At 56.4% G+C, this 18,738-nt stretch overlaps 1 protein-coding gene across 2 annotated transcripts in view; it reads right to left on the bottom strand.

Annotated features, from left to right (window-relative positions):
• BTBD9 (BTB domain containing 9) overlaps window positions 1–18,387 on the bottom strand; it is a 980,923-nt gene extending 962,536 nt beyond the window's left edge. The window contains exon 1 of one of the 2 annotated variants that reach the window (XM_086925891.1): window positions 18,114–18,387. The gene's annotated coding sequence lies outside the window, so the exon portion shown is untranslated. The remainder of the gene's footprint in view (window positions 1–18,113) is intronic. The other variant, XM_086925890.1, reaches the window with a different exon arrangement.
• Window positions 18,388–18,738: the final 351 nt, after the last annotated feature.

Raw genomic sequence — 18,738 nt, 5'->3', positions numbered from 1 at the left:
AAAAGAACACTCGCGCTGTTAAACCAGTCAATGCGTCACTTGCAAGTATAATTTGGAATATCCTCCAGGTTCTTTCACGAATGCACATGGTCACCAGCACGGCCACAAGATAACTAAATAAACGCACTTACGGCACGTATGTCTTGTGGTTGCACTAAAAAGTCACCAGATGCTTTTTTTGGGAGTTATACTAGTGGAAGTCTTTCAACTGCGCTTGAGACTTTGCATTATGACTCTTATGTAAATGTAAATCCGCATAGAGAATGCTCCATTGTTACTTATTTGTCTGTTTCAGCCCTGAGGATTCGCAATAGCGATGAAACACGTGTCGGCTGGCTGTTTGACATAATAAAGGACTCCAACGGACTACTCTCCCTCTGGAGCTTCCGAGTTACTTCTGCTGCTTTGCTTTTTTGTACTTTCTGCATACTTGCTCACATAATATATGTTGTACTGTTGTCTGAGTGCATTGGGTAAACCCGAAATCTCCAATTAGGTAGCTTGGTCTACTTTAACCGAGTGGTTCAGAAGGCTTATCCACTCACCCATCTGCACCACATATAGCCTCCTTTTGTACATAGTGCGCTCACTTAGGCCGTGCACCTAGTTGCTTATCTGACCAAAAGCCATGTGGATCCCTCCTATTCTAAAATAGTTATTTGTCTGGGAGACTCAAGGGTAGTGTTCTAAAATGATCCAGATGTTACAAATGGCGTTTCAGAGGGTGATCCGTGAAACAGCAATAGAAACAAGTCCAACGTAGCACTCAGTGTTTCATTTCAAGCGCACATACTGCCAGGCAGTGAACGTGTGCCCACATGGGTGTGTAAAGGTATACGTCACGGCCTGCATGAGTGCTCAGTGGGTTAAACGGTCGCAGCTGAGACTTGCGACAGAGTGATGGTCGCGCGTCTGAATCTTGGCAAGGCCGGTTTAGCCTTCTATTTGCTTAGATTAGTAAATTAAGCTTCTTAACATTAGTCATAATAATAGCTATCCAAGAGCATAAATACTGCAGATGTTCGGTATAAAACCCTGCACAAAAACAATATATTTTGACACAAGGGCAGATTTCTACACATCAGTTTCCACCTGCCCACAAACTGATCCACCATTGAACGTGAGCAGCTTAGCTGAAAAAAGAGCGCGAGCCATGGTGCCATGTTGGCAGCATCCTAACAAATGGCACCGCAATAACACATATCTTCCTGTGTTTTTATTTACATAGGCTCTAGGGGTATTGTACCACTAGAAAGGAGTTTTTAAAGTACTTTGTTGATGAACATATTTGCTGGTGGCTTTCCGTTTGTGTGTAATGATTTTGATATTGAACAATTCTGGCACGCTGTGAAAAAAGTAAAGTGCAGAGCCCCAGATATTTTTTAGGAGTCCGCCGTCTACACTGCTGAATGCATGGTTGTCAAATACCAAAACGGTCTCGTTTTGGTGCCAACCCTGCTTCTTTCTTTTTCCCGTTATTTATCCTTTTAGTGGTATTCGTGCAAATTCTTTTTCATCCCAACATTCCATCTGTCTTCCTATCTATCCGCCTTTTTCCTCTCCTGTCTAATTTTCTGAGGGTAAAAAATAAGCCCATCCCACACAAAACAAGCATTGGCATAGCCAATAGGTCTCGCCTTTGGGACCTTATAAGTATTTAGTTATGCAGCACAATATCCTTGGTGAAACAACATCAACTGTTGCATGGCTAAACACTTATAAGGTCCCTAAGGCGAGACCTATTGGCTATGCCAATGCTTGTTGATTAAGACTTCATCAACAAACATTCACAAGGAAAGTTTTTTCTTTTATTTTTTGGAGTCCCAGATCATCTGGGTTTGTTTTCTTTAAGCGTACAATCAATAGCAAGTGTTAGAATAAAACGTATTATATTATTTGGTGTAAAAGTACACTTATTTAGCTTTTTGATGAACCCAATCCCAGCCGCATTTCTATCCAGTTTCACAAAGACATTGTTTCTCTTATGAATCCAATCCAGGCAAGTATGGGAAGGGCTTGTGGCAGCCATGTGCTCGCAAGAAAACACCTAGGCAGAAACATTTACTAGGTGTTGGAAACTGTTGTGACGTATAATTAGATTGGAAAGACCTTGTCAGGTGCTTATTTGCACTATCGATAGACCGGCTGCAGTGCAGTGAGCATAGAGATATTGATACTTTACTGTGTTAACCAGACTGTCAGTCCAAGTGAAGACAGAGAGCACTCCGCACTGTTCCAACCAGCAAGGAGCAGAAGCAAATAATGAAGTGACAGCAACAGGAGGCACAGAAGAGTGTGGTAGCTAGTCAGGAACTGTGGGGATACAAAGAGCAACAGAGTAAGAGGGGACACTAGATATTGGGGAGTTAGATGATGAGGCGTGGTAAGAGGCACTGGGCTGGAGGTGGCCATTTCTTCATGACTCAAATTAATATACCTCAAAATATTTCACAGAATATATTTTTCAGGCCACACTCTTGTTAAGATTGGTCTTAGGACAGATCCTACTTGTAGAAGGCACTGTGAGCAAGAAGGCACATTTTACCACATAATTTGGGACTGCATGTACATGAAGAAATACTGTGGAATACGCTGTATGGGAGAAACACTGGGACTGAAACCGGAGCCAGAGCCTGAGCAGTGTCTCCCTATTGTATGGGGGCTACAGACTTGCATAGTAAAGAAAAATCCTGGGCCACATTAGGAATGACAATAGCAAAATGGAACATGGCGAAATGATGGGATGCTCCCGAACCACCAACACTCCGGGCATGGATGGAAGATACGGACTAATGTATGATTTCAGAAAAGACAGTTTATGAAAGCAGTGGCTGCCCGAAGAAGTGGGTGCAAATGTGGAGTAAATGGAATTAATTTAAGAGAGACCTATGTACGTTGCCTGGGCTCTGGACCCTTCCCAAGACAAGAAACGGATGGGTCTGTATTCCATTAGGAAAAGAAACCTTGCATAATAATTCAAATTGTTGTAACAAGGTCTATAGATTCTTTAAATGCTGCTTCCTTATTGCTGATGTGCTGTAATGTTACAGAGATACCCTGGTTAAGTCATCAATAAAAATATTTTTTTTAAAGTGAGAGAGAACAGGGTACTACAACCTAGAGCAACAGCCGGGGAAGTAGGAGGCCACACGAAACAGAATTCAAGCCAGATTAGGAGAGCGCTGCATGTGAATGAATACCAATCAGAGGGGCCACATGGTTTACTGCTATGCAAGGAGAAGGGCCACTGGCAGTGCTTTAAATACAAAAAGTAGAAGTGCAGGAATGTACAGTCCCAGAGTACCTGTTGCTACTGGGAAGTGTAAGTACCCTCCAAATAAAACTATATCACTTCTGCTGAGAAGTATGGATTCTCTCTATTTCAATTTTTAAAAATTAAAGGTACCAAGTACCAACAGTACCTGTCCATTTAAAAGTACTAACTAGTTTAGATTATCACTCACAGTGAGGCAAAGGAGAGTGGATTGAACGAAATCAAGAATGGGATGTGAGCTCAGTGAATTGACTACCTGCCACAAAGTGGTATAGTGGAAAATACTAAGAGGTGGCAGCAGGAAGAGGCGGTGGCTGGACAACATGAACAAAATGGAAGCCAGGAAGGAGCTGTGGCAACACGCTGCGGATAGCCAACACATTATTAGGGAAAGCCAAGCCAAAAATGTAGCTGAGTTCTGATAGCTTGTTCACGAGCTGAGACCTGACAATAGTTTGAATATAAATTGTGCGATAAACATGGAGGGAAAATATGATAGTCCCCTTAAAATGAAAAAGGTATTTCTTTGACATGAAGTAGCTTTTTTCACCTTAATACATCAGATTATTTTTGTACAGCACACACCCTGAATTCACATATTAGAAGGTCCAATGTAAAAACAAGGAAAAAGGAAGCTCTGTAAAATAAAATATTTGCCTAGATAACAAAATTTGGTCACATGGGGAAGCCAAAATTGGTCCCAGATTTTCTGGTTTCACGATATGAATTTCCCCCATTAGATAGCTACCTCTTTCCCTACTTTTTAACACCAAAGGTGTATAATTTGTTTTCAATTCTTGGCGGATGATGGTAGAGTGTGAGTAATAGGCAGAAGCAACATTAAAGCTCGGCTTGTTTTAGGGCTCAAGGGTCCAAGAGGACCTCGAGAGGAGTCAGGCCTCTCGCTTTAGCTTTAAGTGGCTCACACGACTCTAGTACCAGGGGGCGTGAGACAACGGAGAGCACGCAAACATGTTGCCGACAGAGGTAGCGGCACAGAGGCCTTGATTTGTTGTAAGCACCGAGGCTGTCATTAGCACAAGTTACCAGAAGCTGCCGACAGCAGGGGCACCAGAGCTTGATAGCAGTAGAAAGAAGAGTATGTCAATCAGATGGATGAGTGTCAGCAGGAGGGGGACGAGGCTGTCAGCAGGAGGGGGACGAGGCTGTCAGCAGGAGGGGGAAGAGCCTGTCAGCAGGAGGGGGGACGAGGCTGTCAGCAGGAGGGGGGACGAGGCTGTCAGCAGGAGGGGGGACGAGGCTGTCAGCAGGAGGGGGGACGAGGCTGTCAGCAGGAGGGGGGACGAGGCTGTCAGCAGGAGGGGGGACGAGGCTGTCAGCAGGAGGGGGGACGAGGCTGTCAGCAGGAGGGGGGACGAGGCTGTCAGCAGGAGGGGGACGAGGCTGTCAGCAGGAGGGGGACGCAGCAGGAGGGAGACAAAGCTGTCAGCAGGAGGGGGACGAGGCTGTCAGCAGGAGGGGGACGAGGCTGTCAGCAGGAGGGGGACGAGGCTGTCAGCAGGAGGGGGACGAGGCTGTCAGCAGGAGGGGGACGAGGCTGTCAGCAGGAGGGGGACAAGGCTGTCAGCAGGAGGGGGAAGAGGCTGTCAGCAGGAAGGGGACAGGTTGTTAGAGATGAGTAGTCAGACTGTCAGCAGGAAAGGTTGGCAGCAGGAGGGAAGAGAGACCATGAGCCAGAGGGAGAAGATGCTTTTCATAAGGAGGGAGGAGAGGCTATCAGTGATGGGAGTCAGCCTCTCAGCAGAAGCTAGGAAGGCTGTGAGTCAGCGGTGGGCGAGTCGAGGGAGAAGTTGTCAGTCAGATAAAAGAGACACTGTCAACAGGAGGAAGGAGAGTCTGCGAGACAGTAGAAGAGTTGCTGTCAGCACGAATCAGGAGAGGAAGTAGTCCAGAGGATGGAAAGGCCGTCAGCAGGAGGGAGAAAAGGCCGTGAACCAGAGGGAGAAAGGCCGTCAGCCAGAGGAAAGAGAGGCTGTCAGTAGGAGGAAGGAAAGGTCGTCAATAAGAGGGGAAAAAGAAAAGGCTGTACATATAGGAGTGAGTTTCTTAGCAGGAGAAAAAAGATGCTGTCAGTGATAGTAGTGAGACTCTCGGCAGAAGAGGCTGTGAGTCAGCAGGCGGAGAGTCGCTTGGTGTCCACCATCAAATCCTGTTCCCCTCTTGACCCTTGCCCTCCTGCTATTTTAAACCGCATCCCTGATGCAATCTCTCCTGCTTTGACCACTATCTGCAACGCCATGTTTGCATCTGGCGTATATCCTTCAGTTTGGAAGGAAGCCATCATCAAGCCCCTCCTAAAGAAGCCTACATTGGACCCTCAGCTTCCAGCTAGCTACAGACCCATCGCCTGTCTCCCCTTCCCAGCCACAATTTTCGAAAAGTCTATCAACATCCAGCTTTCCAAATTCATCAACGATAATCTTCTTGATGAGACCCAGTTTGGTTTTAGACAGGGACATGGGACGGAGACGGCACTACTAAAGGCCGCAGACGAAATCAGAGCAACCATGGACATGGGAGGAGCAGCAGTCCTAATACTTCAGGACCTTTCGGCTGCTTTTGACACGGTCGATCATGTCACTCTGATCGACCGTGTCTCAGCTCTAGGAATAAGAGGCAAAGCTAAAGATCTGATTGCCTCATTCCTAGCTAACCGCCCTCAGACCATCAAGATGGGCAATTTCACCTCCCACACCTTCTCCCTCCCTTGTGGTGTTCCCCAGGGCTCCTCGCTAAGCCCGACGCTGTTTAATATCTATGCGTCGGACTTAGCGAGGGTGATAAAATCTTATGGAATTGCCCTCACCACGTACGCCGATGATACCCAACTAGTACTATCGGTGCACAATAATGGAACATCCGTCGCAGCCAACTTTCAGGAGGGAATGAAGGCGATAAGCTCCTGGATGTCATCAAACTGTCTCAAGCTTAACTCCGACAAAACGGAGGTGATGACATTCGGGAGCTTGCACCCAGCATGGTCTCCTCAGTGGTGGCCACCTCAGTTGGGGCCCCCACCCCAGCCGGTGGCAAAGGTCCGCAATCTGGGAGTCATCTTTGACAACAAGCTGACATTTCACCACCATGCCAACGCCGTTGTTTCATCTGCTTAAAAAAATAAAAAAACTGCTTCCTTACCTTCCACAATCAGCAGGAAAAACTCTCATCAGCACACTAGTGTTCTCGAGAACCGATTACTGTAATTCACTTCTTCTGAATGCGCAGGAAGGAGTTCTCAATAAATTACAAACAGTACAAAATGCTGCAGCCAGAACGTTACTGTCTATCCCAAAATTCTCATCCATTTCCCCGTACATCAGGAAACTCCATTGGCTCCCCATCAGGAGCCGAATCAAATTTAAAGCTATGTGCATAGCTTATAAGACCCTGAACAATACAGGACCACAGTTTTTAAAAGAAGCTCTCCGTCCAGTTGAACAACATAGGATTCTACGGTCTTCTTCAGCCTTTCAGTTAAAAGTCCCTCGCACAAAAAGGGCCAACTGGGGAGACAGACGCTTCACCATTGCCACGGCCAAACTGTGGAACACTTTACCTCTCCATATCAAAACTGCCCCCACACTTCTAAAATTTCGTAACAGCCTCAAGACATGGCTATTCTCCTCCTCCTGACTCCCCTGTCTAGACATAGCTATCCTCTACCTTCAACTCCCCTGTCACCTCTAAGTGAGTTCTGTGAATTTAGCGCCAAGACACCCTTATGGGTATTTGTTTGCGCTTTAAAAATTGCAAAAAATAAATAAATAAATAAATAAATAAAGTAGGAAAAATTATCTGTCAGATAGAAGATTCACGGTCAGTAGGAGGAAAGAGAGGCTGAGCGTCCGTGGGAGGGAGGCGAGGCTGTCAGTGAAAGTGTGGTGCTGTCAGTGGAAGGATGGTGCTGTCAGTGGGAGGGAGGCGGGGGTGTCAGTGGAGGGAGGCGGGGGTGTCAGTGGAGGGAGGCGGGGGTGTCAGTGGAGGGAGGCGGGGGTGTCAGTGGAGGGAGGCGGGGGTGTCAGTGGAGGGAGGCGGGGGTGTCAGTGGAGGGAGGCGGGGGTGTCAGTGGAGGGAGGCGGGGGTGTCAGTGGAGGGAGGCGGGGGTGTCAGTGGAGGGAGGCGGGGGTGTCAGTGGAGGGAGGCGGGGGTGTCAGTGGAAGGGCCGTGCGGTCAGTGGAAGGGCCGTGCGGTCAGTGGAAGGGCCGTGCGGTCAGTGGAAGGGCCGTGCGGTCAGTGGAAGGGCCGTGCGGTCAGTGGAAGGGCCGTGCGGTCAGTGGAAGGGCCGTGCGGTCAGTGGAAGGGCCGTGCGGTCAGTGGAAGGGCCGTGCGGTCAGTGGGAGGGCCGTGCGGTCAGTGGAAGGGCCGTGCAGTCAGTGGAAGGGCCGTGCAGTCAGTGGAAGGGCCGTGCAGTCAGTGGAAGGGCCGTGCAGTCAGTGGAAGGGCCGTGCAGTCAGTGGAAGGGCCGTGCAGTCAGTGGAAGGGCCGTGCAGTCAGTGGAAGGGCCGTGCGGTCAGCCGGAGGGAGAAGAGGCTATCAGTGGAAGGGCGGTGCGGTCAGTGGAAGGGCGGTGCGGTCAGTGGAAGGGCGGTGCGGTCAGTGGAAGGGCGGTGCGGTCAGTGGAAGGGCGGTGCGGTCAGTGGAAGGGCGGTGCGGTCAGTGGAAGGGCGGTGCGGTCAGTGGAAGGGCAGTGCGGTCAGTGGAAGGGCGGTGCGGTCAGTTGGAGGGAGAAGAGGCTGTCAGTGAAAGTGTGGGGCTGTCAGCGGGAAAGAGAAGAAGCTGTCAGTGAAAGTGTGTTGCTGTCTGCGGGAGGGAGAATAGGCTGTCAGTGGAAGGGCGGTGCGGTCAGTGGAAGGGCGGTGCGGTCAGTGGAAGGGCGGTGCGGTCAGTGGAAGGGCGGTGCGGTCAGTGGAAGGGCGGTGCGGTCAGTGGAAGGGCGGTGCGGTCAGTGGAAGGGCGGTGCGGTCAGTGGAAGGGCGGTGCGGTCAGTGGAAGGGCGGTGCGGTCAGTGGAAGGGCGGTGCGGTCAGTTGGAGGGAGAAGAGGCTGTCAGTGAAAGTGTGGGGCTGTCAGCGGGAAAGAGAAGAAGCTGTCAGTGAAAGTGTGTTGCTGTCTGCGGGAGGGAGAATAGGCTGTCAGTGGAAGGGCGGTGCAGTCAGTGGAAGGGCGGTGCAGTCAGTGGAAGGGTGGTGCAGTCAGTGGAAGGGTGGTGCAGTCAGTGGAAGGGTGGTGCAGTCAGTGGAAGGGTGGTGCAGTCAGTGGAAGGGCCGTGCGGTCAGCCGGAGGTAGAAGAGGCTATCAGGGGAAGGGTGGTGCGGTCAGTGGAAGGGTGGTGCGGTCAGTGGGAGGGTGGTGCGGTCAGTGGGAGGGTGGTGCGGTCAGTGGGAGGGAGAAGAGGCTGTCAGTGAAAGTGTGTTGCTGTCAGCGAGAGGGAGGCGAGGCTGTCAGTGAAAGTGTGGTGCTGTCAGCGGGAGGGAGAAGAGGCTGTCTGTGGGGTGCTTTCAGTGGAAGGGTGGTGCGGTCAGTGGAAGGGTGGTGCGGTCAGTGGAAGGGTGGTGCGGTCAGTGGAAGGGTGGTGCGGTCAGTTGGAGGGAGAAGAGGCTGTCAGTGAAAGTGTGGGGCTGTCAGCGGGAAAGAGAAGAAGCTGTCAGTGAAAGTGTGTTGCTGTCAGCGGGAGGGAGAAAAGGGTGGTGCAGTCAGTGGAAGGGTGGTGCAGTCAGTGGAAGGGTGGTGCAGTCAGTGGAAGGGTGGTGCAGTCAGTGGAAGGGTGGTGCAGTCAGTGGAAGGGTGGTGCAGTCAGTGGAAGGGTGGTGCAGTCAGTGGAAGGGTGGTGCAGTCAGTGGAAGGGCCGTGCGGTCAGCCGGAGGGAGAAGAGGCTATCAGTGGAAGGGTGGTGCTGCCATTGGAAGGGTGGTGCTGCCAGTGGAAGGGCGGTGTGGTCAGTGGAAGGGCGGTGCGGTCAGCTGGAGGGAGAAGAGGCTATCAGTGGAAGGGTGGTGTGGTCAGTGGAAGGGTGGTGTGGTCAGTGGAAGGGTGGTGTGGTCAGTGGAAGGGTGGTGCGGTCAGTGGGAGGGAGAAGAGGCTGTCAGTGGAAGTGTGGAGCTGTCAGAAGGAGGGAGGCGAGGCTGTCAGCGGGAGGGAGAAGAGGCTGTCTGTGGGGTGCTTTCAGTGGAAGGGTGGTGCGGTCAGTGGAAGGGTGGTGCGGTCAGTGGAAGGGTGGTGCGGTCAGTTGGAGGGAGAAGAGGCTCTCAGTGAAAGTGTGGGGCTGTCAGCGGGAAAGAGAAGAAGCTGTCAGTGAAAGTGTGTTGCTGTCAGCAGGAGGGAGAAAAGGCTGTCAATGGAAGGGTGGTGTTGCCAGTGGATGGGTGGTGCTGCCATTGGAAGGGCGGTGCTGCCATTGGAAGGGCGGTGCTGCCATTGGAAGGGCGGTGCTGCCAGTGGAAGGGCGGTGCTGCCAGTGGAAGGGCGGTGCTGCCAGTGGAAGGGCGGTGCTGCCAGTGGAAGGACGGTGCAGTCAGTGGAAGGGCGGTGCAGTCAGTGGAAGGGCGGTGCAGTCAGTGGAAGGGCGGTGCGGTCAGTGGAAGGGCGGTGCGGTCAGTGGAAGGGCGGTGCGGTCAGTGGAAGGGCGGTGCGGTCAGTGGAAGGGCGGTGCGGTCAGTGGAAGGGCGGTGCGGTCAGGGCGGTGCGGTCAGTGGAAGGGCGGTGCGGTCAGCCGGAGGGAGAAGAGGCTATCAGGGGAAGGGTGGTGCGGTCAGGGGAAGGGTGGTGCGGTCAGTGGAAGGGCGGTGCGGTCAGTGGAAGGGCGGTGCGGTCAGTGGAAGGGCGGTGCGGTCAGTGGAAGGGCGGTGCGGTCAGCTGGAGGGAGAAGAGGCTATCAGGGGAAGGGTGGTGCGGTCAGTGGAAGGGTGGTGCGGTCAGTGGAAGGGTGGTGCGGTCAGCGGGAGGGAGAATAGGCTGTCAGTGTAAGTGTGGTGCTGTCAATGGGAGGGAGAAGAGGCTGTCAGTAGAAGTGTGGTGCTGTCAGTGGAGGGGCGGTGCTGTCAGCGGGAGGGAGAAGAGGCTATCAGGAGAAGGGTGGTGCGGTCAGTTGGAGGGAGAAGAGGCTGTCAGTGAAAGTGTGGGGCTGTCAGCGGGAAAGAGAAGAAGCTGTCAGTGAAAGTGTGTTGCTGTCAGCGGGAGGGAGAAGAGGCAGTCAGTGGAAGGGTGGTGCTGCCATTGGAAGGGTGATGCTGTCAGTGGAAGGGTGATGCTGTCAGTGGAAGGGTGGTGCGGTCAGTGGAAGGGTGGTGCGGTCAGTGGAAGGGTGGTGCGGTCAGTGGAAGGGTGGTGCGGTCAGTGGAAGGGTGGTGCGGTCAGTGGAAGGGTGGTGCGGTCAGTGGAAGGGTGGTGCGGTCAGTGGAAGGGTGGTGCGGTCAGTGGAAGGGTGGTGCGGTCAGTGGAAGGGTGGTGCGGTCAGTTGAAGGGTGGTGCGGTCAGTTGAAGGGTGGTGCGGTCAGCGGGCGGGAGAAGAGGCTGTCAGTGGAAGGGTGGTGCTGTCAGTGGACGGGTGGTGCTGTCAGTGGAAGGGTGGTGCTGTCAGTGGAAGGGTGGTGCTGTCAGTGGAAGGGTGGTGCTGTCAGTGGAAGGGTGGTGCTGTCAGTGGAAGGGTGGTGCTGTCAGTGGGCGGGAGAAGAGGCTGTCAGTGAAAAAGCGGTGCGGTCAGTGGAAGGGCGGTGCGGTCAGTGGAAGGGCGGTGCGGTCAGTGGAAGGAGGGAGGAGAGGCTGTCAGTGAGGAGGGAGGAGAGGCTGACAGTGAGGAGGGAGGAGAGGCTGTCAGTGAGGAAGGAGGAGAGGCTGTCAGTGAGGAAGGAGGAGAGGCTGTCAGTGAGGAAGGAGGAGAGGCTGTCAGTGAGGAAGGAGGAGAGGCTGTCAGTGAGGAAGGAGGAGAGGCAGTCAGTGAGGAGGGGGAGAGGCAGTCAGTGAGGAGGGGGAGAGGCAGTCAGTGAGGAGGGGGAGAGGCAGTCAGTGAGGAGGGGGAGAGGCAGTCAGTGAGGAGGGGGAGAGGCAGTCAGTGAGGAGGGGGAGAGGCAGTCAGTGAGGAGGGAGGAGGGCTGTCAGTGAGGAGGGAGGAGAGGCTATCAGCAGAAGGGAGGAGAGGCTGTGAGGGAGGAGAGGCTGTGAGGGAGGAGAGGCTGTGAGGGAGGAGAGGCTGTGAGGGAGGAGAGGCTGTGAGGGAGGAGAGGCTGTGAGGGAGGAGAGGCTGTGAGGGAGGAGAGGCTGTCAGTGAGGAGGTAGGAAAGGCTGTCAGTGAGGTAGGAGGAGAGGCTGTCAGTGAGGTAGGAGGAGAGGCCGACAGTGAGGAGGGAGGAGAGCTGGCAGTGAGGAGGGAGGAGAGCTGTCAGTGAGGAGGGAGGAGAGGCTGTCAGTTAGGGAGGAGGAGAGCTGTCAGTGAGGAGGTAGGAGAGCTGTCAGTGAGGAGGGAGGAGAGCTGTCAGTGAGGAGGGAGGAGAGGCTGTCAGTGAGGAGGGAGGAGAGGCTGTCAGTGAGGAGGGAGGAGAGGCTGTCAGTGAGGAGGGAGGAGAGGCTGTCAGTGAGGAGGGAGGAGAGGCTGTCAGTGAGGAGGGAGGAGAGGCTGTCAGTGAGGAGGGAGGAGAGGCTGTCAGTGAGGAGGGAGGAGGGAGGAGAGGCTGTCAGTGAGGAGGGAGGAGAGCTGTCAGTGAGGAGGGAGGAGAGGCTGTCAGTGAGGAGGGAGGAGAGGCTGTCAGTGAGGAGGGAGGAGAGGCTGTCAGTGAGGAGGGAGGAGAGACGTCAGTGAGGAGGGAGGAGAGGCTGTCAGTGAGGAGGGAGGAGAGGCTGTCAGTGAGGAGGGAGGAGAGGCTGTCAGGGAGGAGGGAGGAGAGCTGTCAGTGAGGAGGGAGGAGGGCTGTCAGTGAGGAGGGAGGAGGGCTGTCAGTGAGGAGGGAGGAGAGGCTGTCAGTGAGGAGGGAGGAGAGGCTGTCAGTGAGGAGGGAGGAGAGGCTCAGCAGGACGGAGGAGAGGCTGTCAGTGAGGAGGGAGGAGAGGCTGTCAGTGAGGAGGGAGGAGAGTCAGTCAGTGAGGAGGGAGGAGAGTCAGTCAGTGAGGAGGGAGGAGAGTCAGTCATTGAGGAGGGAGGAGAGGCTATCAGCAGGACGGAGGAGAGTCTGTCAGTGAGGAGGGAGGAGAGGCTATCAGCAGGACGGAGGAGAGGCTGTCAGTGAGGAGGGAGGAGGGCTGTCAGTGAGGAGGGAGGAGGGCTGTCAGTGAGGAGGGAGGAGGGCTGTCAGTGAGGAGGGAGGAGGGCTGTCAGTGAGGAGGGAGGAGGGCTGTCAGTGAGGAGGGAGGAGGGCTGTCAGTGAGGAGGGAGGAGGGCTGTCAGTGAGGAGGGAGGAGGGCTGTCAGGGAGGAGGGCTGTCAGGGAGGAGGGCTGTCAGTGAGGAGGGAGGAGGGCTGTCAGTGAGGAGGGAGGAGGGCTGTCAGTGAGGAGGGAGGAGAGGCTGTCAGTGGGGAGGGAGGAGAGGCTATCAGCAGGACGGAGGAGAGGCTGTCAATGAGGAGGGAGGAGAGGCTGTAAGTGAGGAGGGAGGAGAGGCTGTAAGTGAGGAGGGAGGAGAGGCTGTAAGTGAGGAGGGAGGAGAGGCTATCAGCAGGACGGAGGAGAGGCTGTCAGTGAGGAGGGAGGAGAGGCTGTCAGTGAGGAGGGAGGAGAGGCTGTCAGTGAGGAGGGAGGAGAGGCTGTCAGTGAGGAGGGAGGAGAGGCTGTCAGTGAGTAGGGAGGAGAGGCTGTCAGTGAGGAGGGGGGAGAGGCTGTCAGTGAGGAGGGGGGAGAGGCTGTCAGTGAGTAGGGGGGAGAGGCTGTCAGTGAGTAGGGAGGAGAGGCTGTCGGTGAGTAGGGAGGAGAGGCTGTCGGTGAGTAGGGAGGAGAGGCTGTCGGTGAGGAGGGAGGAGGGCTGTCAGTGAGGAGGGAGGAGAGGCTGTCAGTGAGGAGGGAGGAGAGCTGTCTGTGAGGAGGGAGGAGAGCTGTCTGAGGAGGGAGGAGAGCTGTCTGAGGAGGGAGGAGAGGCTGTCACTGAGGAGGGAGGAGAGGCTGTCACTGAGGAGGGAGGAGAGGCTGTCACTGAGGAGGGAGGAGAGGCTGTCACTGAGGAAGGAGGAGAGGCTGTCACTGAGGAGGGAGGAGAGGCTGTCACTGAGGAAGGAGGAGAGGCTGTCACTGAGGAAGGAGGAGAGGCTGTCAGTGAGGAGGGGGGTGAGGCACTCAGGGAGGAGGGCTGTCAGTGAGGAGGGAGGAGAGGCTGTCAGTGAGGAGGGAGGAGAGGCTGTCAGTGAGGAGGGAGGAGAGGCTGTCAGTGAGGAGGGAGGAGAGGCTGTCAGTGAGGAGGGAGGAGAGGCTGTCAGTGAGGAGGGAGGGTGAGGAGGGAGGAGAGGCTGTCAGTGAGGAGGGAGGAGAGGCTGTCAGTGAGGAGGGAGGAGAGGCTATCAGTGAGGAGGGAGGAGAGGCTATCAGTGAGGAGGGAGGAGAGGCTGTCAGTGAGGAGGGAGGAGAGGCTGTCAGTGAGGAGGGAGGAGAGGCTGTCAGTGAGGAGGGAGGAGAGGCTGTCAGTGAGGACGGAGGAGAGGCTGTCAGTGAGGACGGAGGAGAGGCTGTCAGTGAGGAGGGAGGAGAGGCTGTCAGTGAGGAGGGAGGAGAGGCTGTCAGTGAGGAGGGAGGAGAGGTTGTCAGTGAGGAGGGCTGTCAGTGAGGAGGGAGGAGAGGCTGTCAGTGAGGAGGGAGGAGAGGCTATCAGCAGGAGGGAGGAGAGGCTGTCAGTGAGGAGGGAGGATGGCTGTCAGTGAGGAGGGCTGTCAGTGAGGAGGGAGGAGAGGCTGTCAGTGAGGAGGGAGGAGAGGCTGTCAGTGAGGAGGGGGGAGAGGCTGTCAGTGAGTAGGGGGGAGAGGCTGTCAGTGAGTAGGGAGGAGAGGCTGTCAGTGAGGAGGGAGGAGAGGCTATCAGCAGGACGGAGGAGAGGCTGTCAGTGAGGAGGGAGGAGAGGCTGTCAGTGAGGAGGGAGGAGAGGCTGTCAGTGAGGAGGGGGGAGAGGCTGTCAGTGAGTAGGGAGGAGAGGCTGTCAGTGAGGAGGGGGGAGAGGCTGTCAGTGAGGAGGGGGGAGAGGCTGTCAGTGAGGAGGGGGGAGAGGCTGTCAGTGAGGAGGGGGGAGAGGCTGTCAGTGAGTAGGGGGGGGAGGCTGTCAGTGAGTAGGGAGGAGAGGCTGTCAGTGAGGAGGGAGGAGAGGCTGTCAGTGAGGAGGGAGGAGAGGCTGTCAGTGAGGTGGGAGGAGAGGCTGTCAGTGAGGAGGGAGGAGAGGCTGTCAGTGAGGAGGGAGGAGAGGCTATCAGCAGGAGGGAGGAGAGGCTATCAGCAGGAGGGAGGAGAGGCTGTCAGTGAGGAGGGGGGAGAGGCTGTCAGTGAGGAGGGAGGAGAGGCTGTCAGTGAGGAGGGAGGAGAGGCTGTCAGTGAGGAGGGAGGAGAGGCTGTCAGTGAGGAGGGAGGAGAGGCTGTCAGTGAGGAGGGAGGAGAGGCTGTCAGTGAGGAGGGAGGAGAGGCTGTCAGTGAGGAGGGAGGAGAGGCTGTCAGTGAGGAGGGAGGAGAGGCTGTCAGTGAGGAGAGGCTATCAGCAGGACGGAGGAGAGGCTGTCAGTGAGGAGGGAGGAGAGGTTGTCAGTGAGGAGGGCTGTCAGTGAGGAGGGAGGAGAGGCTGTCAGTGAGGAGGGAGGAGAGGCTATCAGCGAGGAGGGAGGAGAGGCTATCAGCAGGAGGGAGGAGAGGCTGTCAGTGAGGAGGGAGGAGGGCTGTCAGTGAGGAGGGAGGAGGGCTGTCAGTGAGGAGGGAGGAGGGCTGTCAGTGAGGAGGGAGGAGAGGCTGTCAGTGAGGAGGGAGGAGAGGCTGTCAGTGAGGAGGGAGGAGAGGCTGTCAGTGAGGAGGGAGGAGAGGCTGTCAGTGAGGAGGGAGGAGAGGCTATCAGCAGGACGGAGGAGAGGCTGTCAGTGAGGAGGGAGGAGAGGCTGTCAGTGAGGAGGCTGTCAGTGAGGAGGGAGTCAGTGAGGAGGGAGGAGAGGCTGTCAGTGAGGAGGGAGGAGAGGCTGTCAGTGAGGAGGGAGGAGTGGCTGTCAGTGAGGAGGGGGGAGAGGCTGTCAGTGAGGAGGGGGGGGAGGCTGTCAGTGAGGAGGGGGGAGAGGCTGTCAGTGAGGAGGGGGGAGAGGCTGTCAGTGAGGAGGGGGGAGAGGCTGTCAGTGAGGAGGGGGGAGAGGCTGTCAGTGAGGAGGGGGGAGAGGCTGTCAGTGAGGAGGGAGGAGAGGCTGTCAGTGAGGAGGGAGGAGAGGCTATCAGCAGGAGGGAGGAGAGGCTATCAGCAGGAGGGAGGAGAGGCTGTCAGTGAGGAGGGAGGAGAGGCTGTCAGTGAGGAGGGAGGAGAGGCTGTCAGTGAGGAGGGAGGAGAGGCTGTCAGTGAGGAGGGAGGAGAGGCTGTCAGTGAGGAGGGAGGAGAGGCTGTCAGTGAGGAGAGGCTATCAGCAGGACGGAGGAGAGGCTGTCAGTGAGGAGGGAGGAGAGGTTGTCAGTGAGGAGGGCTGTCAGTGAGGAGGGAGGAGAGGCTGTCAGTGAGGAGGGAGGAGAGGCTATCAGCGAGGAGGGAGGAGAGGCTATCAGCAGGAGGGAGGAGAGGCTGTCAGTGAGGAGGGAGGAGGGCTGTCAGTGAGGAGGGAGGAGGGCTGTCAGTGAGGAGGGAGGAGAGGCTGTCAGTGAGGAGGGAGGAGAGGCTGTCAGTGAGGAGGGAGGAGAGGCTGTCAGTGAGGAGGGAGGAGAGGCTGTCAGTGAGGAGGGAGGAGAGGCTGTCAGTGAGGAGGGAGGAGAGGCTATCAGCAGGACGGAGGAGAGGCTGTCAGTGAGGAGGGAGGAGAGGCTGTCAGTGAGGAGGCTGTCAGTGAGGAGGGAGTCAGTGAGGAGGGAGGAGAGGCTGTCAGTGAGGAGGGAGGAGAGGCTGTCAGTGAGGAGGGAGGAGTGGCTGTCAGTGAGGAGGGGGGAGAGGCTGTCAGTGAGGAGGGGGGGGAGGCTGTCAGTGAGGAGGGGGGGGAGGCTGTCAGTGAGGAGGGGGGAGAGGCTGTCAGTGAGGAGGGGGGAGAGGCTGTCAGTGAGGAGGGGGGGAGAGGCTGTCAGTGAGGAGGGGGGAGAGGCTGTCAGTGAGGAGGGGGGAGAGGCTGTCAGTGAGTAGGGAGGAGAGGCTGTCAGTGAGGAGGGGGGAGAGGCTGTCAGTGAGGAGGGAGGAGAGGCTGTCAGTGAGGAGAGGCTATCAGCAGGACGGAGGAGAGGCTGTCAGTGAGGAGGGAGGAGAGGTTGTCAGTGAGGAGGGCTGTCAGTGAGGAGGGAGGAGAGGCTGTCAGTGAGGAGGGAGGAGAGGCTATCAGCGAGGAGGGAGGAGAGGCTATCAGCAGGAGGGAGGAGAGGCTGTCAGTGAGGAGGGAGGAGGGCTGTCAGTGAGGAGGGAGGAGGGCTGTCAGTGAGGAGGGAGGAGAGGCTGTCAGTGAGGAGGGAGGAGAGGCTGTCAGTGAGGAGGGAGGAGAGGCTGTCAGTGAGGAGGGAGGAGAGGCTGTCAGTGAGGAGGGAGGAGAGGCTGTCAGTGAGGAGGGAGGAGAGGCTATCAGCAGGACGGAGGAGAGGCTGTCAGTGAGGAGGGAGGAGAGGCTGTCAGTGAGGAGGCTGTCAGTGAGGAGGGAGTCAGTGAGGAGGGAGGAGAGGCTGTCAGTGAGGAGGGAGGAGAGGCTGTCAGTGAGGAGGGAGGAGTGGCTGTCAGTGAGGAGGGGGGAGAGGCTGTCAGTGAGGAGGGGGGGGAGGCTGTCAGTGAGGAGGGGGGGGAGGCTGTCAGTGAGGAGGGGGGAGAGGCTGTCAGTGAGGAGGGGGGAGAGGCTGTCAGTGAGGAGGGGGGGAGAGGCTGTCAGTGAGGAGGGGGGAGAGGCTGTCAGTGAGGAGGGGGGAGAGGCTGTCAGTGAGTAGGGAGGAGAGGCTGTCAGTGAGGAGGGGGGAGAGGCTGTCAGTGAGGAGGGGGGAGAGGCTGTCAGTGAGGAGGGGGGAGAGGCTGTCAGTGAGGAGGGGGGAGAGGCTGTCAGTGAGTAGGGGGGAGAGGCTGTCAGTGAGGAGGGAGGAGAGGCTGTCGGTGAGGAGGGAGGAGGGCTGTCAGTGAGGAGGGAGGAGAGGCTGTCAGTGAGGAGGGAGGAGAGGCTGTCAGTGAGGAGGGGGGAGAGGCTGTCAGTGAGGAGGGGGGAGAGGCTGTCAGTGAGGAGGGGGGAGAGGCTGTCAGTGAGGAGGGAGGAGAGGCTGTCAGTGAGGAGGGAGGAGAGGCTGTCAGTGAGGAGGGAGGAGAGGCTGTCAGTGAGGAGGGAGGAGAGGCTGTCAGTGAGTAGGGAGGAGAGGCTGTCAGTGAGGAGGGAGGAGAGGCTGTCAGTGAGGAGGGAGGAGAGGCTGTCAGTGAGGAGGGAGGGTGAGGAGGGAGGAGAGGCTGTCAGTGAGGAAGGAGGAGAGGCTGTCAGTGAGGAGGGAGGAGAGGCTATCAGCAGGACGGAGGAGAGGCTGTCAGTGAGGAGAGGCTGTCAGTGAGGAGGGGGAGAGGCTGTCAGTGAGGAGGGCGAGCCTCTCAGCGGGAGGAAAGAGATGCGGGGAAACACATGAGAGGGTGTCAGGTGAAGGGGGTTTGGTGTCTGCAAGCGGGGAAGCAGGGGTGAGAGGCACGGTCACTGGAGACACAAGAGGCGATATATTAGAAGCTGCAGAATGTGCGGACAGAACCGTGTCTCACCAGCTCGTCTCCAGCCTGCTGTTCACCAACCTCTCCATCGCACCCGGTCTCAAGAAGCCGGCCGGTTCAGCAGCAGGCTCCCGGGCAGAGAGTGAACCCCACTCCTGCGCCCCGCTGAGCCCGTGACGCAGCCGGACTTGAACCCAGGGGGTCAGTGGCCCTGTCTCCCTCTATCCCTGGACAGCTGACCCGGTATAACTCCCAGCACCAGGCCGGCAGGCAGTGTTGTGCTACGGAAGCCAGGAAGGCTCAGGCCACGCCCACTCTGCCCTTCACTGAAGCCGAGTGACGCCATCTTACGAGGGGAACAGAAGGGACGAACCCGGAGGATAACGGGTCAATAGAATAACAAGGCCAGCAGCTAAAGACCAGGGGGTGACAAGAGTTATTGCAACACCCGCTGTATCTCCTGAATCCACAGTTAAACCAGCGACGTCTCGGGTAGTGTGTAACAAGCGACTACGGAAACAAAAAAGGGACTCCAGCAGACAGAACTGTACCGCGGCTCCTAATCGTGGCGGCCATGATGGACCAGTCGTATCTCCTGAACCCTGGTACACCAGTAGGACGAGGATTGAACCAGACCACCAGCAGCGCTCTCAGTCATGCCATAGGTCATCACGGA

The sequence above is a fragment of the Lissotriton vulgaris genome, chromosome 6, assembly GCF_964263255.1.
Source record: "Lissotriton vulgaris chromosome 6, aLisVul1.2, whole genome shotgun sequence".
Classification (NCBI taxonomy): domain Eukaryota; kingdom Metazoa; phylum Chordata; class Amphibia; order Caudata; family Salamandridae; genus Lissotriton; species Lissotriton vulgaris.
The sequence above is the reverse complement of the archived record's forward strand: the minus strand, read 5'-3'. Positions and strand labels throughout refer to the sequence as shown.